This window comes from Megalops cyprinoides, chromosome 1 (assembly GCF_013368585.1).
Source record: "Megalops cyprinoides isolate fMegCyp1 chromosome 1, fMegCyp1.pri, whole genome shotgun sequence".
Taxonomy (NCBI): Eukaryota; Metazoa; Chordata; class Actinopteri; order Elopiformes; family Megalopidae; genus Megalops; species Megalops cyprinoides.
Window position 1 is genome coordinate 34,674,632 of NC_050583.1, and position 10,843 is coordinate 34,685,474.

Consider the following 10,843-nt stretch of genomic DNA (forward strand, 5'->3'; position numbering starts at 1 on the left):
TCCTCTCCTCCAAGCGGATAATGACAGAGATCACATGGGTCTGATTCCCCAGGGTGCACCTGTATTATAGCATGCTGGACAATGGCCTAACACAGTAAATCCAGGGGACCATGACTCCTCTCAGCTAACAGCACGGATTAGACAGGATCTCAAGAAGCAAGAATGGCTCAAACTAATAAGTAGGGTATTAGAACCATCTGGGAGGTTACCGAGTAAAATGGAAAAAAGTAAGTGTTCTTTCTTCAGCATAATCCATGCTTTAACTGAAGAACACACTTGTAAGTGTGGAGGTTTTTGCGCTTCTTTTGTTTAAAAGGCTCTATTTGATTTTGTTGCTATTCTGATAGTTTTGTGACTTTTTAAATTAGTGGGAGATATAAAAACCAAAGTTGCAGATTAAAAAATATATTGTAGACTGCATGTACTTAGCAATACCCTTAACAGTGTTGTACCATCATTCAGTGACTTGCGTAACATGTCAGTTATCCTACACCGATGGACAGCCCTCCCCCCAAGCACATTAGCCTTGTAGAGGATGCACTGGGTTACTAGGCAGAGTAGTGACAAAGTGGACAGCTAGTTATAATTATTTTCATATAGCACATCTTCCTTATCTGTGTGCCTGCAACTTTCCCCTTACTCAAAAAAACAAGATCCTACAGGAGAAATTAACACAAACAACCTTGTTACATGTATGCGCTAATTAGAAGTGGAAATCTGAACAATTTCCCATCTGACAAGACTATTTATACTTTCTCCCCCAGCTTCCATGTTTCTTTTAATAATTTCTGAAAAAAGAACAATGATTATACATTTCACACTTTAAATTGTGATTTCCTGTTGACAATGTTGACAAAGAAATTATTGTTGACTTTTTTATATAGAGAGGGAACATTTCTCTCTTTTTAACTGTGCCACATTGCTTACCATTTGATTTCTTTTCAACTTGCCATTTCATTTCTTTTCATTCAACTTCTTTCTCCTGTTCATTTTATTTTGTCAAGAAACATAACCCTCAATCTGTAAGAGATGTCAAACCCATTCAACTTCTGTCTTGAAGTGGACTATTAGGGTCACATTTTCTAGAAAAGCAAATTGGTTTGTGATATTTTAAAGAGAAGACAAAATAAAGAATACATCATGAACCAGGGCCAGTATTCAGACAAGGTAGTCAATTGCCTTGCTGTTTTTAGTTCATTGCAAGAGCATTTCACACACACCAATAGCAGTTGATCATTATGGGGAATGACATCACATCAGGCTGTATGATTGCACCTGACATTATATATGCTTTTGCTGAAGGTACATGCACAAGGTACATTAAACCGCAGTGCATGAACCTGGTTGAGTGAGCACCTGTAATCAAAGTACATTCAATTTGGCCTGGTCATGGAGAACAAAACAAAGTGAAAACATCACATCACAAATAATGTACGCAAGAAATTTGTGTGTGTTGTTATGGGTAAATATAGAAAACTCTGCCAACTGTCTATGTACATGCTTTGGATTATTAATACTTTCAGGGAGCAATGTGGAGTTGACCTCTTCAGCTGCTAAATTTTGGTTCAAATATCATCTTTTCAGTTTTTGTTGTATCTGAAAATCCTTTCAAATTCAGATTGGTTCATTAGCCAAGAGTGCTTCCTGCAAACTTAACAACTCATCCCAGGGAATAGCCCTGTATCTACTAGAATTGCTTCCCCCTCTCCACAACATATGACCCTTTGTAGAAGCAGTTTGGCTTTGCTTTTATTCTGAGTGCTTAAACTTCAGAGAAAGGGAGAGAGATCTGTGTGCAGATCGTTCTCTTTTGCGATCAGTCCATCTGATCACAGATGACTGATGCATCTGTGTTCGGCCTTTTGGGAAAGAGGCAGTCAGACCGACAGCAATGGCTTTCATTTTGGGCATTACAAAAGAAGCTACATGGCAGTGATATCGATGAGAGTGGGCTGCCACGGCTACAGCCATACAGCCATACATCAGTGTCAAGGCAGACAGCATCACTCTACTCGTGCAAAGTGCTGCCCGCTCTATGGTGAAGTATGTATGACAAGCAATAAACAGAGAGGGTCTGGCCAGACTGAGCAATAAGTACTGGGATGTACTCTCCGCAAGACCACAGATGCAGGCCACACATCTGCTTCATCTGGCTGGGAATTCAGAAGAGCCACCATTACCTTCCCGTTTCTGTATGTGTGTCCGCATGCATTTAACACAGCCGACAACAACCATGGTACAACCTGCAGTACATCTCCTCCAGTTCAAATGCATCATAACGGATGCTCTGATGACACTCTAACCCAGCACATTTGCTATGTGACATGGCTATGCTGTACATGACAGGGGAGTGCACATACTAATGACAAATCTGGATTCAGCAGAAGGAATATATAAGAATAGAAAATAAAACTGTGGGGGAGGGTTGATGACCTGTATCAGGAGAACCAGTCTCTGTACAGAAACTGTAGTGATAGACCCAATGCTTTTACCGACCTTTCTGCATTCTGTATTATGGACGGAGACAAACGCTTCTCACCTTGACATGTGAAATACCTTCATATGCTGTTTTCTAAAACTTCTCAATGCATGCATCCTTTTTATGAGATCATTTTACCGGCTCATCAGGTTGGCAGACATTCATATCTCTGCTTACTGTTGGAATCTAATTGTCTTATCCTTTTTTTGAAATAATTCATCTTCTTTAGGGCCTCACTAAAAGTTTTGAATTATTATTTCACAGGTTATACCATGTTTGGCAAAAAAAAAAAAAAAAAAAAAACAATTCAATTTTATGATTAAATCAGTCTTTAGACACATGAAAACATGTGAAGTCTGCTGAAATGTTCACCACTCAAGTTGCACTGGCTCAGTCTTATTACCAGGCCATTCAAAAAAATAGTACATATATGCCAACAGCAACAGTTACTTGTCGTGTAAGAGTAAACTACAGTTACTTAAGAGTAATGTGTGGAACAACAATGGAGTCCGGATATGTTTCATCACTTGTGTGTCCCAATCTGATGGATTACCCTCCATTTAAGTCTTCATTGTACAAATTGAGGACTTCTTTGATTGCGGCTGCCTGTCACCTGAACCTACAGCAGTAAATAAATGCGCACACTCAAATGGTGTCAAACTGGATGGCATTCAATCTGCATTATGATATTGGAAACAAGCTTATCATTCCATCTTCATCTTGAATGCATGCTTCAGTGTGGTGTACAATGACGGAGGATTCTCGCAAGAGAATGTATGTCACACAAGAATTTAATTAATTCAGTGAATTCTTGTTTAAACTTAAAATGCCTCCCTTGAGAAACAGCTGACTGAGTCTCATTTACAGGCTTATTATTTACAGAGGGACCACTTTAAAACTTCCTTTGTACTTTGAGACAGTAGTGATAACATGATGTGAAATGGACACTTATAAAGATAAAACAAGGAAGGAAAAATCTGTTGCTTGACAAACAGACTTAGGACATCTGAATGATACTGCCCTGCCATTCATGAGCACCCACTGGTGTAAAAGTAGATCTGTAGCTTACAGGAATATGAAGGATAAAAGACAGATTTTCAAGGTGAAAGGAGCTTTTGTCCCAGTCCTGATCTTTATGCTTTGCACTGCCTTCTGAGAAGGCTCTGGTGACCTATTGTGTGAAACCTTTGTTCCTACCATAGGATGTGAGACCTCTGGGATGTTAGTGGATCATCTCAATAGAGGTAACCATGGTAATGCATCATCAGCTTCTATGCTGCATCACGGGATTGCTTATTTCATTACGCTTTGAGTTTATCTTTTAAGGTGAAATTATTTATCAGTTCTAATGTTAAACAACCTGACCCCACTACTTAACAGGATATGTGCAAGATATGCAGATGTACAAAGGTACATAAAACAGACAAAAGATGTAGAATCGTACTCCATATTTACACAAAACAACACATCTATTTTTATACTTAGTTGGGTTTTTTTGGCTAATATTTTGTTAATATTAAGTATTTGTTTGGGATAATGTAAAGAAAACCCTGACAAGATTGAGAATTATAGTTTTCTGAAAAATTAGAATACAAACTGCAAAATCAAAATACAAAGTAATAAGACAAATTAAGGCTTAATTTATGACTTTCATCTTAGTAGTTTTATTTTGTTTCAGCACAGAAGCTTATGATAAAATTGGTATTTCTCTTAAAGGGATGATTGGATGACCTTTGACCTCTGTAGAAGTCTTCCTCTATGCCCAGATTATAAACAAAAAAAAATCATACTGGGTTTTTTTTGTTTTGTTTTATTTTAATGGATGATGAAAAAATTAAATTATTCAATTAAAATCTAATGATCAAACAAAACTGTTTCCAAATCTCTTTATTTCATGAGAGCTGGCCAAGTTGCTACAATTGACAGAAATGGAGAAAACATCTAACTTAAAATGGATGATGAAGAAAAGAGCTCCACATAAATCATTTTCACATTTCTACACTGGACATTGTCAAAAGTCAACTCCCTTTCAACAGGAAAGTAATTTATACAGCCCAAGGGCCACCATACATAAATTATGAAAGTGCAAGTCTCACAAAATGTTCCATTTCACATAGAAACATATTTAATATAACAACAAAGAAAAAAAAACAAAATCTGCCTTCCCTATGGGATTTTAAAATGTTTTAAGTCAGAAAAAAGCAGTTGGTTTCTACCATTTCCTCAAGATACATTTCAGGAAGTCACAGAATGTCTTATCTGTGATGTCACTCATGGGACACACCCAGAAGGATTATATGCTGTGTGAAGAATTATTTACAAATATGTAGAAATAATTTCATACATGACTTAGAAAGCAGTTTTTACATTTATTATATCTAGGAAACATGAATGTGTTCTCAAAGCATATTTTACAAAGGATACCAGAGGTCCTTCCCCTTTCTCCCCTCAAGTTCTCAAGTTGGTGTGTTTCTCCCCTCAAAAATTGTTTAACCTTGTATATATATGAAGTGAAATTAAAGCTAAACAACAATATTTTAAAATACTAATTATGCTACCTCCAGGTTGCTGTAAAAGCAAGCCCAATTAGCCACAGTTAGCACCAGCCAAGAATGTACTCTATTCCCATTGGTCAGGACTCCACCGGGCAGTGTATGGCTCTTGCAAGGAATAGCTTGTCTATATACTGCATGAACAGATGATTACGTTATAGGTCAACTCTTCAACCCACTCAGGAGTCAACATATGTCTGTATTGGAGGTTTCAGTAGATTTAACAGGTGTCCATGTCTGGCATTAATTTGAAACTATTTGAAACTACACAATGTACTGATAAATATTTGCATATTAAGAATGTATATGTGCATGTTCCTAAGGAAGAGGAAAAGAACAGTTACATAAGATGGCCTGCTGAGCTCCTCAAAAATCAACACATGTAATGCTACTAGGTTTTGAAAGAACAACAATGATGGACTTTGTCATCGCAAATACCACTACAGTGAACACAAACATGTGAACAGCATTGAACAAAATTAACTAAATTTTAACAGATTGGAAAGTGAAATTACTAGTGCTATATTATGGGATTTTCATTTTCAATTGTTTATCTATGTTTTTATTAACAAAAAAACTTGTATGCAGTTTCTCGCGGCAATGCTCGAAAGCTGACTTGAACACACGAGTGCTATGTTGTCTTAGGTGATAACCAATACACAAGATAAAGGAATGTTTCATACTTTTTGGGAGGTGGGGTGGTGGTTGTGTTAAAGTAAATGGGCTAGCTATAGCTCTGTTTCCATGCATGCAAATACTAAACACAAGCAAGTGGATACTGAATGTTACAATGTGGTGAACTTCCTCACCCTCAGATGTATCAAATGCTATGAATAATTAGTTGGAGAGTAGTAGTAAATAAGTTCAGTAGTAAAACGTGCAGCTCCTGCTGCGTATTAAAAAGCACATAAAACAAGAACTGAATTGAACAAATGTATCCTATAATTGTCATTACCGTTTGTACAAAGTCTACAGTAAATCTTTTAAAGGAAGCTGTGTGAAAAATATCTTGCTGTCCAAAGCCAGAATCCATAGATGATAATCCATAAAAAAAACATGAGCAAAGTTCACGTTATAGGCATGCTTTTAAATGAAGAGCTAAGCTTAATTATTGATGCTGGTTCACTTTTGAAATTAATCTGAACGAGAGAAATCACAGATTGCAGACCCTCACCCTATTAACACACCCTCACTATTCCATGGTAAAATGTTATTGTCTTATTTTTATGTAGGCAGATATATAAATGTTGTACCCTCAAGACATGAGCAAACTTAGGCAAATAAAACATCCGATCAAAAATTCCACAATATTCCAAGTTCAATGGTCACTAAAATGAATGATAATGTTGTGTAAAACTAATATGATTGTTTCTGATATTCATATTCTCTTAACGTACTGACAAGCTGATTACAACATGCTTATAACACAATGATAACCAACCAGTGTCGTCTGCAACACGACACAGATTGGAATCCTAAAATAATGCATGTCAAATATTGATTGACAAGGTATTGATGTAAAAAAATGAATCACATCCTTCCACCTGGGAAATGAAAAGGTCACTTTTGTGTATAATGCATGCATAATTTTACAGTGTTGCAAGATGGAAAGCAATTTCTTTGCAATCACAGCTTAACAAAAGGAATCAAATCACTGCATTGCATAACCAGGCCATGTACGTACTTGAGGGTTTATTTCAGGGCCATTTCACACATATGGGCAAAGCTGATGCGCTTGCAATGGGGGATTATGGGGACTGTAATCGGTCACCACGTCATCCCTGTCCTCTCACAGCAAGCCAGTGCTGTCCAACACCTGCGGGATCACCCCAGATGGGTGCGGGTCTCAGCCAATCATTGACCACCATACACGGCACAGTCTGCTCCAACAGACTTATGGTCATTAATTCCTACAGAAGATGGTTATGCCCTATGGCTGTGCACAACATGCACCATCACGTCTGTGCTGCAGAAAGGATCATGTCAGGGGCCGGAGCACGCGATCCGCCTGATAATCTGAGCTGCTGAAGCCAAGGGCAGGGTTTATTTAATTCTTGGACACATTAGCAGAGCACTGCAAGGGGACTGTCCCGCGTTATGAAATTCAGCCCGACTCCAGAGCCCAATCTAACGTGACGGGATTATTGACTGTGAAGAAAAACAAATCAACTGACATAAAAGGGGCTGTGTCTGAAATCTTGACATCGCGGGGAAGAGGTACTGGGGCAGTGCTGCCGTGAGGGACAATTAAGGACAGGCTGCAGGTCAGCCTGTTCACCTCATGCAGCTCCCGGGAACACTCTGGAACAGAACTCAACTTTCTCCAACTCCAGTGTACATATATACAGTGTACAGAGAGAGAGAGCGAACAAGAGAAAGAGAGTATACTATGTGGACTACATGCAGACTACGTGGACTAAAAGTAGTGGAAGTACTACTGAAGACAGTGTGTTGAAACAATCAAACAAATCTGGTTAAAAATTGCTCACAGTGTCAAAACAAAAAGGAATTATATGGCAATGTAATACACAAGTAATACGTGTGTGTGTGTTTGTGTGTGTGTGTGTGTGTGTGTGTGTGTGTGTGTGTGTGTTTGTGTGTGTGTGTGTGTGTGTTTGTGTGTGTGTGTGTGTGTGTGTGTGTGTGTGTGTGTGTGTGTGTGTGTAGATAGATGGATAGTACTATATTGATCCAAAAAGGAAATTGCCTTGCCAACAGTCAAGCATGTTGGGAACAGAGGTACACAACATAAAATAAACATAAAACAATAGGACAATAAAAAGGACAAATACCGCAACTGCAACTGCACCTGCACCATTAAAGTAACAAGTTGTAGAATTTCAGTAATTTCCATAAGTGAGCTTCTTGCACGTGTTGCACTTATATATATTGCGCATGAGGGGTTTCACACTTAATTGCACAAGTGTATGTGCATGATGACATAGTAAACAACATAAAATGCACCTACACAGAAACATCAACTGTGTGTGGATGAAACTGCATAAAAAAGGCATATATATATATATATATATGGTAGTACATAGATTCCTTGCATACTTGGTTATAACACCAAAATACTGTGGTTAGAAATAAGGAGTGAGAGAGTGTCTGAATTAAAGTGGCAATAACAAGGCCTAATAAAACCAGGCCACAGCACAGCGGCCTGATTTTTCATGCGAATTCAACCAATTTACCTCTCTGCCACAAGAAAGTAAACCTTGAGATCACTACAACAAACATGGATCAGCAACGTGCCCATTAGCATGGAATTAGATCTTGGTCTATTCAGCATCATGTCTCAGTACTGAAGCCCCTAATTAAGTCAACCGAGTAGATGGACCCACCTGACACATAAAAGGTAACAGGTCCCATCTGCCAGCAGGCATGGACTGAATACTCAGGTGAAAGGGCCTAACTGCGAACAGCACACTCGCAGTGCCAGGACTGTCAAGCCTGCATGTCTACGGCACCTCTTGGTTCAGTGGGCAGTTCACTCATGCAGGCAAACTAATAACCCCATACCAGGCGGGCACTTTGTTCAGTGTCACGAAAAATTTGATTTTGTTGTTTCTATAAATGCAGAACCTTCTATATATTGTTTTCATAAGACGTCATATGAGAAAGTGTACAAACGTGGGGATGCTTGAAGTTTCCGCTGTCCCGCCACACTTTAAGTCAGGCACTTTTTTCAGTGTCTGCTGGGCGCGTTAAAGCTCATAAACCTCATCTCCCAGTCCCAGGAAGGAGAGAATAATTGAGGTGAGATGGCGGCTTTCTGAAAGGTGACAGGGTGGAATGACTCGTGAGGTACCTCGGGGACCGGACCATGGCGCACCTTTCCTCTGCTTTCACAGACAGAGAGGCAGAGAGGAAGACAGCTATTAACACCAGCAAAACAATAACGTCATGTCAAACAAGAGAGAGAGCCACGTGCCCTCTCTCTTGCACACTGTAGCTGACTGCCACATTAAGTTCAAACCGTGCGCACCATCAGTAAAGACAAGGTGAGCTCATTTGCCACTAGATAAAGTGTATCATATGACAACTGTGCTTTATAAAGCACTTTTACTGGAAAATACTGACACCGTGCCATTGTTCACCTCTGACATCATTATTACTATTGTTAAATAATTTAAGGCTGACGCCTTATGCAGGGTGACTGACAGAGCCATATATATTAGTGCTGGGTGAAAAATGCATGTAAAAATGAATGAATTATGCCATATTACTGGAGGAACCAATTTTAATTTTTACATACAAATATATGCCCTTCTATGCACTTTCCAGGTGCAGATCTTTAACAGCCTCAATTATCACTAGTCTGCAGTCATACTAACACTACATACTGCCAACCACAACCTAAACTCTCCAAAGCACACCAATGCTTATTCCAGAGAGATGCTGTTAAGAAATATTAGCATGCCAATTGTTGTTTCTGGTCTCTGAAAGTTTGAGAGGAATAAGATCTAGAATTTGAGTATTCACACAGGGGGAGCGAAGCACGGTCACAATCTGTATCCACTTGCTCTACAAAATGACAAGATCCTGTTAATCAGCTTCAGTATCACTGTGGACTACGATGTTGCCTAAATGGTGTTCACGGGTATCAGGTTCTTCATGCAAATGATGATTGTTGGGCTTGAATAATGCAGTCCTTAAAATGTATCACGATGCCGCGTGATGCCAGCTAACGCTAAGACGGGCTGCGTGCTGCATATGAATGAGGCTCCGGAAAGTGGCTGATTCACCAGAGGAGTGCATGCGCCAGCCATCTCTGCTGCTCTCATACTGTCTGCTCATCAGGCCATCGCTCGCGGAGCCTTGTCGAGTCAGCCCTGGCTGTTAATGAGCCTCAGATGCATATCCCTTCCTCACCTGTGGGCACCGCAAGCTCTAATCTAATCTGCATCGGCACTGAAGAATCTGACGACCCCGCTTCAGATCAGCGGTTACGCACACGGCACCAGGTGCTGATTATCTCAGCCTGCTTTTTGCAACAGGTGGTCAGCGCGAGAGAAATGACACATTGGGATACTCAGCCAGCACAAATAAGGACAGGAGAAAAAACAAAGGCACAAAACAATACAGAGAAATGAAAGCCCAACCGAGCCTTTGACATCTGCATTTTCTCACCCGCCTGGCCGGCCCAGAAAGGTCACATAAGCTGTGGTTCAATAATAGTTTATTACTGCTGGAGCAAGCCCTGGGCCGCCTGTGCCACTGGAGCTTGGCTCTTTCCTCTGAGAGCAGCATTCCCTGCAAATCAAACCTATTAATTAACATACGAAGGCAGTCGGCATGTAACGAGTGGGACAGAGAAAAATAGCTCGCAGCTGCGTGGCTCTTTAAATAACAGAGCCAGCAGGGAGACTGAGGAGCAGATACTGCCACCACCATTGCCGCACTGGCCCACTGGGTTAAAGTGGAAAGAGACAATATTGAATTTATCTCTGTATGTACGTGGATAATTCTGTTTGGTTGTTTTTCACTGATATAATGCCACTGCCAAATACCTAATTGCTAATAATTTGGTAATTGCTGCTGCTCTCAAAAGAAATGGTCGCTTTTATGCAGACACCAGAATAATGGAGTGAGAAAACTCTGCGCTGGTTCAGAACTAAGAATCAGTCGAGAAGAGTCCATCTGTGGCGAAATACCACCTCACAGACTGTGCTGTGACTACTCTTTCACTCTCAGAGCAAAAAACAAATATCCAAAAAAAACACCTTGCCATCAAGTGTATTTCAGAGTAGTGTTATTGCAGAATCTATTAACAAAGACACTGAGAGGCGGAAATTAAAATGGCTTATCA